Raw genomic sequence first — 18,684 nt, forward strand, 5'->3', positions numbered from 1 at the left:
TCATTTGCTTCTCTTGTGTTTTACTGCTTTGGAATGTGGTTTGGAGATTGTTTATCCAACAGGTGGTTGTTTGATTGGTTTCATGTGAATTGTTTTGACTCAATGACCAATCACTGTCCAGCTGTGTCAGACTCTGGAGAGAGTCACGAGATTCATTCTCATTCTTTGTAGCCTTCTGTCTGTATCCTTTCTCTATTCTTTAGTATAGTTTTAGTATAATATTCTATAGTACCATATCATATAATATCATATCATATAGTATCATATAATATCATAAAATAATAAATCAGCCTTCTAAGAACATAGAGTCAGATTCATTCCTTCCTGCCACAGGGGACCCCAGAAAATACCAGACTTTGATAGTATGAAATGGCTCAAAATGGCCCCCAAAACTAGATGAGAAATGTGTCCTTTCAGCATGCCCCTGTGGTGATGTACAGAAGATTCCTTCCTACTTCCAGCAAAAGTTGCAATCAGAAGACTTCCTCTTATAATTCAAGAGGTTATGTCCTGAACCTAACTGGTTTTGAAAGAGATTTTTCAGGAAAAAATCCCCCCCCCATGCTCATTGTCATCTGTCTGTGGCACTGGCTAAGGAAAACAGGAGCAGGATCACTCTGTGTTCCTGGGAATGCCAGCTCAACAGCCTGCTCCTGAGCACTGGTCCAAGGCAAATGGGTGTGGGATAAGCATCCCAGACCTCTTTGAGAAGAAAAAGTTAGGAAGAAAAGCTCATTTTGATAACCCACATTAACATTTCCAAATTTCTTTATAAAGGAAAGGATGCTCTTGTTTCACTTGGAAACTGAAAGAGTCTCAATCAGCCTCTTAATTTGTTTTATATTCACCTCATATTAGGAAGAAACTAACAGAAGGGGAAGAAAAGAAAGGAATACTTTGTGAGCTGGCAGTCATTGAAAGGACTCAAAGCCACAAAACCTGGCCCTGATTTTAGTCTCAAACCTGAATCTGTGTTAAAGTTTAAGGTGCAAACATCAGTCACACTAGAACACTATGGATGCAAGGTTATTATATTGTAAGCTTTTCCTGGTTTATCTTTTCCTTTAACTCTGACAGGGGAAAAATAGGAGAGACTGGAAAGTGAAGAAAATAAAAAGTGTGGAGTCACAATGTGGGCATCTGGCATCCCTAATGGAACTTCTGAGCTGGCACTTTATCCTCAGCTGTTGCTACATTAAACACCACAGACTAAAGCATTTCAATGAATTAATAAAATTACCTTGAGTTCTGCTCAAGTTTGTATTTTTTCCCCCTCACATTCAGTTAGGTACAACATAACCTGTTTTTTTAGGGAAACTGACTGTGAGGAAACACTGACAGGGCTGGACTAAAAGCACCCAGCACCTCCAGCTTGGAGCAGAGGCTGTCCCACTCCAGGCTGGGTCTGTGCTGCAGGAAACAGCAGCTGCTGTCAGAGCAGGTAAGCCTGGCTCAGCACCAGGGAGCTGGCAGGACAGCTCAGCAAATGCTGGGCAGCTTTCCACACACAGGGGAGAAAATCTGACCTGGACTTTGGAGCTGTGTCCTTCCCATGCACTGTTAGGAAGGTAATTACCAGGTGACACACATTTTTAATGTGGGCCAGCTTCACTGCTGGTGTAACTGCACTTGAGCAGAGGAACAGCTGGAGTGGATTTGGGCCAGGGTGGTTTTCATTCTGTGCATTTTGTAGCACAAAGACATGAATGCATCTGCTGTGGCTGTGTCATCTCAAAGGTGCTCCAGGACCAAGCCCCCAGCAGACAGAGTGATGCCAGTGCAGGTGCAGCAGCTCATCCTGCCTCCAGATTAGGTGCCCTTAATTAAACATCCTCATGGAATGTTACTGTTTCTTTGCTCAGCACTGCATAAACACCCAGTGCTGGATTTTTCAAGATGCCAGACAACACAAACCCATCTTCTTAAGATTAAAAGTAGAGCTCTTAATCTGATTTAATTTCCTCAACCTGCTAGATGCCAGAGAGCACGAATACAAGGAGATGCAGAGACATGGGGTGTTAGAAATGATGGAACTCACCAGGACACTCAGTTCCTTTCCACCAGATGTTCAGTTGGTTGCTTGGTTTGTTTTTACAGTGCTGCTTTTGAGCATAGCCTTCAAAAGAAATTGCCTGTGATAGCTATGTATTTTCACACCACATACATAATTTTGTGTTAGGAAGGACTTTCCTTCTGTGGCTAAAGGAGCAAAGCTTCATTCCCTTGCCTCTATTGCAGCAGATGCCAGGGACATGGCTTTTTAAAGCATTTCAAATAGAAGTTGGTGGACTGGGGGACCCTGGAGCACACTTTCAAATCTCCCTTGCTGCCTCACAAAAGCTAAGCAGTTAGGTGCAATGACTCACTCACACTGACATTTTTGGGAGAGAATGATGCCTTTTATAATAACATTGATATTCCTCCATTGATGTCTCAACACTAGCTAATTTAGAAAAGAAACATGTAGTGCAAGGTTGAAAGGTCACAGGCCAGCCAAAGAACTCATGAGATCATGGGACCATGAAAGAGGCTTTGGCTTTAAAATAAAATACCCTTTTTTCTTTTTGTTTCCTTTTTTTTTTAAGGCAGAGAAAACTTTTCTGAAAGGCCAGGAATTTAATCTGAACTCTTCTTTCACGTACTGTACAAATAAAAACTACAATGCAGAACTACTTGGGGGGGTTCAGTAGAGTTTCTCTCCAGAGGTCACTTTAATCTATATTGAGTAGAGAAGTAGAGGGAGAAGGAAGGACCCACATTCACTTTTAGAAAGCTGCCAGACCTGTCTTTGAGCTCTGACATTACCATTGTCAAGCCAATAACCTTCTTAGATCATTCTCCCCACAGTCTAGTGGGGACTCTGCAGCCTAGTGAGTGTGAAATTAAATTATGAAATATTGGATTATTTGTGGCTGTTGTGTTCTGCTCTATCCACACTGTTCTACTCCTTTTTCCAGTCTCCCCTATTTTTCCCTTGTCAGAGTTAAAGGAAAAGATAAACCAGGAAAAGCTTACAATATAATAACCTTGCATCCATAGTGTTCTGGTGTGACTGATGTTTGCACCTTAAAAAAACTGTAACACAGATTCATGTTTGAGACCAAAATCAGGGCCAGATTTTGTGGCTTTGAGTCCTTTCAATGACTGCCAGCTCACAAAGTATTCCTTTCTTTTCTTCCCCTTCTGTTAGTTTCTTCCTAATATGAGGTGAATATAAAACAAATTAAGAGGCTGATTGAGACTCTTTCAGTTTCCAAGTGAAACAAGAGCATCCTTTCCTTTATAAAGAAATTTGGAAATGTTAATGTGGGTTATCAAAATGAGTTTGGAAAAACAGGAGAGGCCTAAAGTGCTGTGTTCCCTCTTCCTTCCAGTGCAGCAGCTAACAAATATTATTTGTTGATGCAATATATATAGTCCATATATCTTTAGTATGAGAATTTGTTATTAAACCAATTAGGCACAGCGTGCTTTCATAACTATAGCTGCTCAAAATGAAAAAGACAAAGTGGTTTCCTAATGGAACATGCAGTTGATAAGAGAAGAAATTATTCTTTCATGTTTTCAGATATTAAGAAAATAAAGACTAGCTCCTACAATGAAGCAGCATATATTATCCTTGCTGTCCTCCCAAACTTGCATAATCAAATGCTTAATTCCTCTGCTTTCTTGTTTCTATAACATTAACAAGGTCCATAAAGTCTGAAGTAACCAAGTCTAAGTCACCTGTAAAGCTCACTGAGCATTGAGAAGAATTTATCACCCTCTTAGAAACAGCAGGGATTTGCTTAGCCAGGAAGGGCTTGTGCTGGATCCCAGCACATCCAGAGTTCTCTGCTTACAAGGAGCCTGACCCAGTGTCACAAGGGAGAGCTTTTTGAAGTGTTTGTCTGCCTGTTCCTCCTAACTCCAGCCTGCTGGAACAGGCAGACAGACACTCCTGACTCTTGACACAATGTCTTGGGTTGGAAGATGTGGCTGGGGTGTGTGTTCTATCCCCATCTGTCAGAGCTGGGGCAGTTCTCTGCTGTCCATGGGGCAGTTTTTTCTTCATCTCTCCCCCAGCCACTCCTCCCTGCAGGAGATCTCTGCTGTCCATGGCCACTGAGTGTCCCTGCAGGGCTGATCCAATTCCAGCATCCCATGGGGAGATGCTGCGCCCAGGGCAGGAGCCAAGCATTCCTACCTGGATCCAATGTGAGCCTGGCACAGCACAGCAGCCTTTGCCCAGGGCATTGCCAGAGGAGCAGCTTCTGCTGCCCTGCATGGCCAGAGGGAGCCCAGGCCCATCTGCAGCAGCCCTGGAGCTGCAGAGGAAAACTCCCCCCTTGTGCAGGATCCCTGCTCCAGCAGAGCCACAGCTGGCACTGCAGGAGGGCTGAGCCCCCATGGGATGGGGCTGTGCCACCACCCTGGCACACAGGGGGCAGGGCATGGTCTGACTCTGGCAGTGGGGTTTTGTATTACTGCATTTTAATTTTATTTTTATTTTCTTCCCTAATAAAGTACATTTATTCCTATTCCCATATCTTTGCCTGAGAGCCCCTTCATTTCAAAATTATAACAATTTGGTGGGAGGGGGTTTACATTTTCCATTTCAGGGCAGGCTCCTGCCTTCCTTAGCAGACACCTGTCTGTTCAAACCAAGACCCACAAGAAGCTCAAGAGGAACTTGCCTGTAATAGAGGTGTGACCTGCCTGGCACCGTGACACCCTGTGCTCATACAGGCTGCAGCTCCAACATCCCTGTGATTGGCACCAGCCTGAGACCTCAGGTTCAATCACCAATGCCAGTATCAGAATTTAGAGCTGTTCATTTAAAAGCTGCTCCCATGACCTCAAGGCACACAAAAGCTGACCAGCTGATCAGTGGCTGCCATGGGTTTGATGGGTCACAAGGCAAAAACATCATGCAGTTTGTCCACAAGGGCCTTCTTGGGTATGGAAGCACAGCAGTGCCTGTAAATCCTTATAAATTATACCAGTATGCTATCTAACCTTCTTACATAGGCTTGGACAATTTCCTCTCTCCTCCCATTGCTCATTTTCCACAACTCACAAATGTCTGTTTCACACAAACAAGAAAAATGAGCTGGCAAACACCCTGCCCATAACTCAATTTTAAGGCAGAGAAATACAATTTTCCCCAAATCTTTCCTTCCTAATGTTTTGTGAAATGAACTGTTCAAAGCTATCTATTGAAAAGAAGATGAAAATCCTTCCCTTCAAAAAAGAAGCATAATGAATGTACTCTTCACTCTTCAAGAGCTGCAGCACAGCCTGCCAAAGTCCTCTTTTTCTCCATTTATGGGGTTTGATTAAGTGTTCTGTTCATATGGATTTGAAAGTTTTGATGTCATCCTTTTAAGTACTGGTTTTGTGTACAAAAAACAAAATTTGAGATAGCCAAATGCAGAGGTACAACTGCAAAATTCTCTTTGTCAGCAGGGGTGACTGAACCCCTTTGCTCCAACTTAACTTCAGTGGGAAAGTCACATTGTTGTTTATCCCAGCTATCATTTTGGGCTGGAGAGATGCTGAGGCACAGGGGGCTGGAGGCTCAGAGGGTCAGTGTGGGAGCTCTTGGTGCGTGGAACATCAGCTGTGGGCTCTCCCTACAGAGCCACTGGTGGCCATGGCCAGAGCCAGCCCTGTGCTCTGAGCCTCCCCCTGCACTTTTCAGACTCTCAGTTTCCTTCTGTGGGTATCTTTTGCATTTGCAGGGACCCCGTGGCAGGGAGGAAAGATGAATCTGAATCAGGAGCTCACCTCAGAACTTGCTGTGCAGGGCTGCTTGTAGCCATGGCTCAATGGTTCATCAATTTATTTGATTGACAGGGGTGGTAGAAGGTCTTAAGAGCTCTCCTGGGAATCAAAATCAAAAGAAAATCCATATGTGAGGGTGTTTATATCTTTCTAAAGCTTCTCTTATTTGGAAACTAAGCTCATCTACTTTTAATTTCATATAATGAGAAAGTATGGACTTACCTTAGTAAGAACATGGCAAATATTAATTAAGTACCAGCAAGTAAAAAGAATTTCAGTAGCTACCAGGGAAGATAAGTCTGAGAGATTGGGGTTTAGACTATATTAGGCTAAAAAAATAATAATAACCAGAAAGCATGAGAATTAAAAGAAGTGCTTGTTAATTAGAGAATATTGAAAGCAGTGGGATATTAAAAAATGTCCACTTTTCACCTGTGACTGTGGAGACAACTCCTTCCTGGAATGAAGTCTCTGTGTTTCTGTGCATGGTACAGTTAGAGTGGGGTGTCACATCATCACTGTTAGATCACTTACTCAATGACACAGAAGCATCAGATGGTGCCTTAATGCCCTTCTCCCCTAAATCCTGTGCTGGTTTTGGGCTGACCTCATGAAGCTCATTTCTCAGAAACTCTCACACAGAAAAAAGTCCAAATTCTACCATTGTTGCTCCTGCACTGGCAGAGTTTCAGGGGGACATCTGACTGACTTTCTGTACCTGTGGCTCCCTTCCCAGCTGAGCTAAATCAGCTCACATCAGCTGGGGACCTGCATCACATTTCTGCTTTCAGAGTGAAACCTGCTTTATTGGGAGGACAGAGACAAATAAACTATAAATAAAACTGCATAAGGGCTTTACAAATCAGTGCTTTAAAAACTTAACTTTTCATCAGTCTAACTGCTGCTCTGCTCTCTGTGATGCCACTTTATCTCAGCAGAGACACAGGCAGCCTGTATTCTTTTAACCTCAGCAGGCTGTCACTGGTCTTTGATATAGCAGCTGTCTCATAGCTACCACTTGATTTCAATTAAACCAGGCTATATTTAGGGTGAAAATAGGGCTATTTTAAACTGCCATACCTGCCAACTTTTATTCATTCTCAGCAGTAGTTATTTTATTTGATGTACCTGGTTTTAAGCTGGGCCATCCATAAAATTAAAAAGATACCCGAAACTGTGATGTATTTCACATTCACAGCACCAAAAATCTATCATTAAAAGCAGCAGTTCTCCAGAGAAGAACACACTTTAAGGTGATAAATAACAAAATGCTCTCTACACACAGGCAGGGATGCTAGCACAGCCTTGCTGTGGTGAGATGATACAAATGATTCTCTGGTGCCAAGGAGAACTAAACTGAAAAATGTATTTATTTTTCACTCATCACAGGGGTCTGTTGCTAACACAGAGAGACTTGGTGTGTGGAACACCAGCAGAACACTTTTGTGTGGTGGTCCAACATAAAATGCTTGTTTTAGGGACAGATGATATGATTTAGGATTGAAGAGTTCTGTCTCCTCACAATTTCACTTCAGTCATTCCTTTCCTCCTCCTCTGTCAATATCACACCTGTTTTGTCAGCAGAAAACAGGGGAAAGCCCCATTAACAGAGACCTCAACCCTTGTTCCCCTTCCTTATGGTGGGGAACACTGTATTGAAATATCCTAAAATACTGGAGTGCTCAGGTGAGTGTGATGCAGTCACTGCCATAAAATCTGTGCCTTGCACAGGCACCCTGGGACACTGCCCTGGCCCTGGGAGGGCCCCTCTGACAAAACATGTGAGGAGCCCTTGTGTCTAGATAATGCAATTACCTGCATGAAGAGATGGGGCACAGTTTTACATGAACAAGAAAGAAAATCTTCTTCGAGCCATCTAAAATTTAATAGGCTACGAACACGGCTAAAGCAAAAGATAACTCTCTCATGCAAAAGCCCTCTCATAAACAGCCTGTAATTACACTTGTGCTGCTGTTTGGTTGATGGCACAGGCTTTATTAAGTGCAAGAGCTGTTTTTCTGCAAGGAAGCTTACTGGAGAGTGGATTAAAACAAGCATGATCACATCCTGACATGCATAAAATGCTGATTGTCTCACTTGCCCTAGATGCCAAGTGCTTACTCTTGCAAGGTATTTGGAGCTGTCAACGCCAGCTGAACTCAGTGAGGCAGAGAGGTGCTCAGCACATCTTAAAAAACCCTTGGCATGGAGAGCAGGCCTCAGACACACTCCATGTTTGCCAATAAAACATACCAGGGGAATGATGGCAATTACAGAGCAGCTATTTGTGTGAGCATTACTGGAACTCCATCCCCTCCTTCAGAGAAAGGACGAGACCAAAGGGGGATGCAGAAGGGCTCCAGCTCTGGCTCACAGGCTGGAAAGCTGCCTGACCCTGACAGAATAAATAAAGTGAACCTGTGGCTCGTTGCATGCAAATCCAGCATGAAAACAAGACTGGTTGAAGGGCCAAATGGAGGCACCCTGAGAATCCAGACTGGTTAGACCTCAAAGCTCTGCAAGGCATTGTGCTGCAGCCTTCAGCTGGGTCTGTTTGGGTGTCTTCATCACCTCCTTCAGCTGGGGCATAAAAGGGACAGGGCACACCAGGGCACACTCACTGGGGCATTGGAACATTATTCAACATTCTGCTTTAACACTGGTGTTCCAAGCAAGGCCCTAAACCCTGCCTTGGTCACTGTAATTTCACCAAGCCCAGCTACGAAGACAGAACACAATTTTTATTGTGTTTTTTTAAGTGGCAAGATGGTATCAGAGCACATCAAAGCATCATGGAATTTATGTCCACAAAAAAGATACCAAATGCTCATCCAGGCTGCTTTTTTTTTTTTTAACTAGTAAAAATAAATAAATAACCCAAAAGTTGTGCTTTCCTCTCCTTATTGTTCTACATAATGGATCATTTTGGCTGAAACTTACATGGAAAAAAAAAACAAAAAACCACTACAAGTATTTCCTTACGTTGGAAGGAAAATAACCCTGACTGGAAAATGAACCTAATGGTTCCCCTTTGGCAAAATGATAAGCAATTGGTAAGAAAAGAATCCTACAGTCAGAAGCATGGGGCAAGCATCATATATCCCCAAGGCTGTTACAGAGTGAGTTTAGTGCTAAGTGTGTGAGTGGAGAGGGAATTCCTCAAGGCAGAGAAGGATCTTCATTACCTGAGAGATACAGGAGTAACAAAAACCTCTGAATGGCAGAGATTCAGATGAGATGAGATTCTTCATTTTAACCACCAGGGGAGTAGATATCAGAGCAGCCTGTTCAGGGATGTGTTAAAATTTCCATTTCTTGTAATCTTAGAATCCCCAGCAGACATACAACTAAAAATACATTGGTTCTAACAGATGCTGGGGCTCAGTGCCAGCATGTTCCAGTGCAGTGGCCAGAGCTGTGTGGGATGGGGGCTGCAGAATTCCTCCTGCCCCCAAACGTTCCTCTTCATACAGTGAACACACTGAGTTTCCATGACTGTCTTGTCAAGTGCACGAGACTTTCTGTTCTGAAACCCATGGCTGTTGCTTTTTGGGTAGTCAGAGGTCTTTTAACCCTTTTTCCCCTTTTAGTGTGCCCACCAGAGCTCTCCTTTCCCTGGGAGTGATGCCATGGCAGTGGCTGATCCACACAAGACCAGGCTGCAGCAGAAACTGCCTTCAGAACAGTTCTAGTGAGTAGGAGTTTAGGATGTGCTTAAACTGGGGACTCAAACCCCACTGGCTTCCCAAAATTTTGTCCATGTCTCTGCAGTCACTGACAGACACACAGCAGTTATTCTGCAAAACCTCCTGGCATCCCACAGCTCCTTCTTCTGTACTAACCAGAGCAGAAGACCAAAACCTTGCAATCTGTTTTTCTGTTTGATTACCATAATTTCTGCCTCTTCTGGCTTCCTTTTGCTGGAGCTTAGCACCATCTCTTATATTTTACCTTTTCTTGGCAATGTTTACAGATTCTTCACCTTTTGTTCTAATTCAGAACCATTCCTGATGTCTTAGAGCTTGTGTGGTTTTTAACTACATGCCTAAAATACATCTTTAGTTCCTTGCTGGATTTTCAGCATTCTTGAGCTCCAAGGCCTTCATGCTTCTCTAACCACTCCTTATCAATTTATTCCACCTCTGATTCCCTGTGCCAGTTGCCAATTTTTTCCCGTTGTTCTTTATTGTGAAGCTGACAAGGAGCACAGCAAAACTGACACAGCAAGGCACAGAAATGCTGCAGGAGCAGCTCAAAATTGACAAGTGACAGCCAGAACAAGTGGCAGTGACCAGGTTTTCTCCCTGAGATCTGATTTCACGTTCAGCATTCCCTGAGATGAAACAGGAATAAACAAGTATTTTGGTTTTACTCCTTTCTGTGATCTCTGATATAGAAATATGACAAGTTTAGACCCATTACTCAGAGGAACCTCAGTTTGGCTGGGGTTATTTGACAGACATTAGGCTGGCACTTATTTCCTAAAGCTAAAGCTCAGATATATGACTGGGGGGAAGGGGAGGACTTCAAGGAAGGCCATTGGGTCTGAGAAGATCTGTCTGAATGTGATGGTGGGGAGGAACCAGGCAGAGATTCAGATTCAGAGATTCAGATGAGATGGGATTCTTCTTTTTTTAACCACCAGGGAAGTACATATGAGAGCAGATGAGTTTTGCTGGCCCACTGAAGGCTCATCAGTGCATCAGGAAAGGTGTGAGGCTGTGGCCCCAAGTCCCCAGTGCCAGCCCCTCTGGGCACAGGAAGCTGACCATGGAGACAGCTCAGGGCCAGGCCCTGTGTGCTCCACCTGCCTGGGGACACCAGGACAAATGCAGAGAGGACCTGTTTCAGTCACTGCATAATAAAAGCACCACCCACTGTAAGCACTGCCTTTGTTCTTTACTCCAGTCCAACACATCAGGCTTCCACAGCAGCCTGACCTTAAATCTCAATTCACTCCCAAATCCCAGGAGAGAGGGAGCTCTGTGAGAACTCCTGGAGATGGGTCATTAAATTAACATTTTTGTCTCATTAGCTTTTGTAAGCAGCAGTTACAGCACGAGGGACCTGGCCTGGTGATATACCTACACATGCACAGCCTGCTTCTACTAAACCCATTAGACCACATCTGCCTGGAGTACATCCTTGTGGCCAGAACCCATAATATTAATCTCTGCTGTGTCCTACATCCAAAATCTAATTTTACACTTACTGTATTGGGAGATGCTGCATGAATAAAGGGATATGTCATCCTCCCTCCTTTTGCAGATGGAGCCACTCTGGGTCCCAGTCCTGTGCTGCAGGAATCACAATCACCTTGGCAATGACATGGGGACCCAGAGGACACCAGGGGCCCAAGAGCACTGGTGGGAGCAAGGATGGATGGGGCTCTGGCACAGTGGAAGGGACCCTGCCCATGGCAGAGGGTTAGAAGCAGATGATCTCTAAGGTTCCTTCCAAGTCACACTGTGATTCTGAGAAACTCTGCAGAAAAAATGTGCAGAAAAAGTGTGCAGAATACACCATTCTGGATGGATCTGGTGGAAAAAAGACAAAGCTACCTCGCTCTGCTGATGTTTCTATACAGTTACAAAATTTGATTAACACATCTAATAGGACAGACAGTACCTAGCAGCTGTCAGTTATTATTTAGCCTCTGGCTGGCTTGCTTATCCTGAAAAGATTAAAGAAGCTGCAAATGTACTTCACAGCAGAGACAAGGAACTAAACAAGATTATTAGCCTTTATGAGGATGAACACCAATAAAATGACATGGCAGGGCTTAATGCTATTTCTTCAAAAAGAAGTCACTATTCCTTATAAGCTGAATATTTCACAAATGCCAAGATCATGTATCTTGGGAAGAGCAGTGGGAAGCACTTAGGATCACAGATCCATTCCCAGGGCACAGGCACTGTGTGGGATGCAGTCTGTGAGAACAGGAGTGCCCCAGGATGGAGAAAGGCCATCCACAGGAGATGTCAGGTTCTGAGATGATGGCACAGAGAGCAGGAGTTATTCTCAAGAACCAATATCCCCTGGATGGGAGAGATTCAGATGAGAGGAGATTCTTCTTTTTTTAACCACCAGGGGAGTAGATATGACCCCTGGGTTGTCTAATGTACATCTGTCATTAATCTGATGGTGACATTTGGGGCTGCCACATTTTCCTGCTGCTCTGATTGTCAGAATTGCCCTCAGCACCAGTTTACTTCTGAAGCTTGCTGCAGGCTGAATCCCAAACTCTCAGGAGTATTGATGCCAAAATTTTGGGCAAGGCACTGAGGAATCTCAAGAGTCTCAAGCTGTGCCAAGGGAAATACAGGCTGGATATTAGGAAAAAGTTTTTCACTGAAAGAGTGATAAAGTTCTGGAATGTTCTGCCCGGGGAGGTGGTGGAGTCACCATCCCTGGGTGTGTTTAACAAAGCCTGGATGTGGCACTGGGTGCCAGGGTTTAGTTGAGCTGTTGGGGCTGGGTTGGACTCGATGGTCTTGAAGGTCTCTTCCAACCTGGCCATTCTGTGATTCTGTGATTCTGTGAATATTGTATTTCCCTGACAGCCAGGAGAAGTCAGAGCAGAGAAATGGAAATGGATGGAAACCAATCAGCAGGGAATCCAAGTGATTTCATGGAAATCTGGCTCTGCCAGGCAGTACCATACTAAAGGTTAAACCCAGTTTTAAGTGAGACACTACACATTTAAAGCACCTCCCTCTACTTAAAGCTTATTACAGCAATCTACAAAGTCAGTGGATTGCCTTTTGATAACATCTAGGAGACTGCAAACATCCCAGAGATGGGGTCTTTCCTCCTCTAAGTATTTGCACAGCGTGCAGGACCAGAAGTGTCTTTGTCAGGCACTCAGGACCATAATGAAATACAAACACCAGTTACCAGGAGGCAGCTGCTCAGTGCCACTGTTACCTTAGGCAAGGATAATGCTTTGCATTAACTGAGAAGTGACATTGAAAACAGCTGAATTAACCCAGCATTAGAGGTGTATATTCCATACTGTGCTGTATTTTGAGGAATTTGTGAGCTAAACACATTTCTTTGTCACCTACTCATGAAATTTTGACATCAGAGTGCAAGAGAATTAAATATTAACTGATTCCTCAGAGGTTTGGAGATGATTTCTTTCTAAATAGGCTAAAGACCTCACAGTTAAAAACTATAGCTGAAATTTTTAAACTCAGCAAGTAATTCAAGTTACAGTAAATAAGTGGAAGATCAGAGCTGGTATTAGAATTGTTTTCCCTGCCTCGTGGTCATCCTCTCTTTCATTGTTTCCCTCTTGCAGACACCGGGACTGGTGAGTGACTGGGGGCAGGCAGGGGGTATAACATGTGGCACCTTAGGAAGTGTAGTTTAGCATTAATTAGCATCCACTTTAGATAAACTTAATGGCCAACCTAGTTGTCCTTTGACTAAATCAAACTTGAAACTAGAGTCTAATTATCAAAGGAAGAGTTTAAAGAGTATCTGAGAGTTTTTCTTTTTTTTTCCCCCTCTAATTCTGATTAAAACCTAAATCAATAACCAGGTATAGCACACGACTGTGTTTTAGTTTTGCTTTTTGGCTTTTTAAAAGGTCTTTTACATGGAGCAAAGTGAAATGCACTGATTTTCCTTTAAGTTTAAATCTGACAAGGAAATACGTGCTAGCTGTGTTTAGCAAAATGATGCCATATTTGTGGAATACTAATTAAGAAGCTCCAACCCAAAACAATTCTCTCCCCTCTGTTTAAATAGAAGGCTGGTGCATATCGAACTCTGTCATCAGCTATTATTCAAATTGAAATAGGTCAGGTCCCAGAACACCTGGAAATTAGCCTGGAAATTCCCTCAATTAATGAAACCCTGCCTGCCTGAATTCATCCTGCCTTACCCATAACACTTGGACAATCATAGCTGTAGCATGTACAATTAATCTCATTCTGTTACTTGCTGTGGAAGGGCATTTTGATTGGGCTCTGACCCCTGAGAGAGAGGTTAATACTTGTTCACTCTCCTGCACGCTCTGCTCAGCAGACACCCAGCTCCTGCAGTCCAGCTCCCTGCAGCTGGCAGGGGACAGAAACACAGAACCCACAGTTGCCCTCAATGCATGTCTTCAAAGCAAAATGATACCCTGGTTTGATGAGACACCAGGGTACAGCAGCACTTTATTTTCTTATACTCTAATATTCAGAATATTTCATATTTCATTTACTTTAAAATATTATTCTTTTTCATATATACATATATTCTTATTCATATATACAGATTTTTTCATATTTCATTTATGCTAAAAAATTATTCTTTTTCAAAAATTCTTTCAGTTACTTAAAATGATGTGGTGGTTTTAGTTTGAAACTGGGTAGAAACTCTAATTTTGTGTAGTGGTTTTGGTTTGTTAATTTGAGATTTTGTTAATTTTGAGATTTCTTGGGTTTTAGTGTTGGTTAATAACTAATGTACTTATTTTTTTGTTGTGAGGTAGGATTCGGAGGAAGTAAAGTAGATTTAAAATTTTAAAAGGGTATAAAGAAAAAATTATTAATAGTAATTAAAAGAAAGAGTAATGAAAATTAGGATAAAACTTGTAGAATATTTTCCTTCTCTTTACAACAACTATCAATTGTTCTCTCTCCTTCTTCCCTTTCTGCACACAGGATTTGTCCTGGAGCACCTCACTGTGCTGCAGGGTGCCAATGCCCCTGGCATTTACAGGCAATTCCACCCAACCAGGTATTTACCTTTCCTGGAGTTTGCTTCAGGCTTCCCACAAGGCTGAGCTTTGCTGTGCTGGGTGTGAGGAGTTGGGCCACTGACTCTGTTTGTAACCAGCTCTGACCCTGTCACAGATCCGTGCTCTGAAACTGAGAATGAACTAAATGATTGCTCTTCATTCAATCCAATGTGCCAGCTTCAACAATAATGTCATTGTCACAGTGATTCAAAACAAACAAAGCAGGCACAATGCAAGAAGCAGAAGTTCAGGGGTGGATTAAGTTCAGCTTGTGCATAACACCAAGTCCTGGTCCTGGTTTTGATGGTGTGGTCTTCAACCACATGGAAGAAAATGCCCATTTGCACTCACTGGCAATGTTCTCATTCCAAGCTAGGGTAAAATCAAGTCATATGTAAATAAAAAGCACAGGGACAGGGGAGGATTTGGTTGAAATACTGGGCTAGGATGAGAGAAATCCACCTTTCCCTGAGCCTGTACAGGGTGTGCTGTCCCACCAGGGCAGTGAATGCTCAGCTCTGCCTCAGCCTCCCTCTCCTGTCCCGAGGCCTTGGCTCTATCCCTCATGGTCTGCCATGCTCTCCAAAGGGCACTTTGGCCAAGGCTTTCTGCCTGCTGCTCCCTCTCCAGCCTCCCACCATGCCCCCTTCCTGTGACCTTACCCCTTCTGCTCCCAAAGTCCCACTCTGCAGATCCTGCCTCTGTCCTTGTGCTGGCAGACTCCTTCATCCAACACAGCCTGGAAATGGAATTTTTACCCTCAGGCCCTATTTCAATCATGTTCTGCCAAAATCTGGTGTTGAAGATAACTGCTGCAGAAAATTATCAAAGTGCTCAGTCTTCAAGGAAGACTCAGTTCTCACAAGAAAGAAACTTGTCCTTTCCTTTCTTTTCTAAATTTTTGAAATCCTTTATTTTATCTAAGTGAACTTAGATTAAAAATGAATTTATATATAGATATGGATAGGAATATATATATATATACATACATATATATATGTAAATATAATGGCCCTGAGGGACCCATCAGACATGAGCTGAGAACAAACCTTGAATGATTTAAGATGTTTCTGCTGGTCAGGACCCAGCTAAAACAAAGTGTACTCACCTGGCATGAAACAAGTGAGCTTTAAGTCACCTTCACTGACCAGAGGTGCCCTTAAATCTCTTTAATGGGGTAGTCAAATTAGCAATGAAGTTAAAAGAGCATGTCTAATTTACATGCATAATTACATCAACCATATACTCAAATTATGGCCTGAAGCTGTGCCCTTAAAGAGGCAGAAGCAAGAAGAGGATGGGGCAGGACTGCAGAGTGAGGCAGTTTCAAACTCAGAGCAGCCTGATGGCCAGAGCCCCTTATTTGGAACACAAAGCCTGGTCATGGCAATGAAAACTTGAGCTGTGATCTGGCAGGGCTCCCAGCCAAGGTCCCTGCCCTGGGTTGCTCCGTGTGCACAGAGAGCTCACCCTCACTGCTCTGTGCACATAACCACTGCTGCAAGGAGAGCTGATCCCAGGCACTGCTATTTCTAGACAGGCTGTGCCAGAATAGCAAAAATCCAAGAGTTTAAGAAATGTAGAGCATTTTGCTTAGGAACTGTCACTCACTTGAGGCTCACCCTGCCCCGTTCAGCTGCTGTTCCCATCTGTACCCTCTGTTTGCTTTTCTATTCCTATTCTGAAACTGAATTGGTAAGCAGAACATTTTAGTTACTGAATAAACTACTGCCAAAAATCTCTGGAGAATACACTGAAAAGGAATGAGGCTGCTGTGTGATAGGCAAAGAACAACTTCCAGTTCAGAGAAACTCAGGCAGAGACAGGCCCTGAGCATCAGAGCCTGTTGGGCCGCACGTTTGTCCCACAGGAGGTGGGAGCTGCTCCTGTCCAGAAATTGAATTGTGCCCTTTTTAAGAACAACCTCTGAGTGCCTGATGGGATCAGCTGTCCTGGAGTCTGTGGCACAGAGCAGCTGCTGCCACTGTACCTGGCACTGAGAGCCTGGCAGCAGGTGCCAGCTGAGGGGGCTGACACTGTCACCATGACAGAACACACTCTGTGTCAAACTGTCCTGCAAGGGCAGGATTCCTTATGGCTCAGATTGCTTCAGACTGTGTTTTCACTTGCTTCACTGTGATGCCTGAAACTGGCTTATTAGGAGCATTCAGCTTATCAGTTAAATGGATTTTTGAGTAGCTCTTCATCATCTCCCTTCAATATTGTCAGGTTTTGAGGGAAGATGTTTATAAGCCATTATACAGAGATGTCTTTTATGTGCGATAAAGAGCTCCTTCTCCAAGATCTCTACACTCACACTCCAACATCTAATCAGCTTTTACAGCTATATTAATGTCTTCAGAATAGGTGGTTGGTTGGTTTCTACAGTGGGAATCCCTGGTATATCCCTTAATTACACCATTGCTCAATACAAGACTATAGGAATACATTTCATATAATACATACAACATTTTATCATGAAAACTGCAATTACTTTCAATAGAACAACAGTTTCCAGCCAGAAAAGCTGACCTGACTGTTCTTCTCCTGGCAAATGCTGAAACCAGCACATGCTGAAACCAGCACTTACACGCTGCAATACAGAAGAGAATCTCTCCTCTGACAGGACAAATTATAAAAACGAATGCTTGTACTGTAAATAGCTTTAAATGCCATAGGACCTGTGTGTAAATGAGGGTACCATTAGACTATGCTCATTTACACCAGGCCTCTAAGTAGCCTACAGCCCCGTAGAACTCCAGGATTAATTGCTGGGGCTTTGTTAGTGAATGGTCTTTTGTGAGCTCTCTCAGCAGGCGTCCTGCCTCTCTGGGTGGATCGCCTCACATGAACCTGATACACCAGGAGCTGGGGCATATCCTGTGCTCTCCCTGCACGGCAAAACAGAAGTTTTAATTGTCTCTTCTTATTATACATCAAAATACACTTTCTTTGTGCTTGTGGAGAGCGGAGCAGGAGTGACAGCTGTTTAGTAACAGCGAGCCTTTTCCTAATCTTTGCAATCAGATCTTTGGGACTTTGCTACCGTCACACAGAGCAATCACTTCGCTCAAGTGAGAAATCAGCACAGCTTCAGCTCCTGATAAAGTTCAGGACAGGAATGAGCTAAGCCTGGGCATGCCACATCCATCTTTCTGCTTGGTGCTCTGTTTTGACAACTGCTGTGTTTGTGTCCTTTCAGATAATATTTGTCTAACACTAACAAAATCAATCTAATTTGAGAGTCAAATTTAACATGTCTCAATCTCTACCTAGGCTCCATATGTTGTGCATTCTGGTCTGTATTAACACAGCTGAGTGCTGTGAGGCATATTAACAAATCTCATCTGCAATTTGCTACTTGTTCTAAGAGAACTTTGTTGTAGGAGTTCTGCAGACAATTCACTGCACGCGTGAAGTCAGCAGAACAACTCATTTCCTACTCTAATAAGACTCCAGTCTCTGGCTGGAATGGTTGGTTGCCAGAAGAAATGGCTTTCTTAAAAATGGAAGCACACAATTGCCCTTCTTAGCTGCCCTATTATTCACTGTCAATCTAATGACTTTGCCATTTGTTTTTTCAGCGTTGATTCAGAGTTTTCTTTTGTATTGAAAAGGTCACATTGCCTTCTCCTCTTCCCCTCCCCTCAGATAATTTTCTTCATTTTTGTTACTGCTCATTTTCAGAGCAACTTCACTCACATTTCCACTTTTTCCTCATTTCTCCCCCAAATCTATGTATTGGCCAGCTCCTCAACCACCACACACAGATCCAGTTCCAGTGACTGGCAAACCCACTCCAGGTCATCTCAAAGTTTGCCATGTGTCCCCAGAACGATCAGGTAACCTCTGGAAGTCATTAACATGAACAAATAAATGATCCAAAGCTGCTGTGCATACATCAATGCAATCTGGAAGGTTTGCATGGGAACCAACATGGTTTGGTCAGAAAGATGTGCACCTTCCAACAGTCCAAATCATATATTTTAACTTGTAAAAGCTCTTATTTACTCCATGTATTTTCCTTTTCTCCACAGCTATATTACTTATTCTAATAAAAAGGTTCAGGTCTCTCTGCCAAGCTTTCTCATAATTAGTAACTGTGAGCAAGCTAGCTGCTGTTATCCTTGGCCACTCTGGTCACACTTGGGACATAAAACCATAAATTAGGTCACTTGTCCTCA

This window comes from Molothrus aeneus, chromosome 10 (assembly GCF_037042795.1).
Source record: "Molothrus aeneus isolate 106 chromosome 10, BPBGC_Maene_1.0, whole genome shotgun sequence".
Classification (NCBI taxonomy): domain Eukaryota; kingdom Metazoa; phylum Chordata; class Aves; order Passeriformes; family Icteridae; genus Molothrus; species Molothrus aeneus.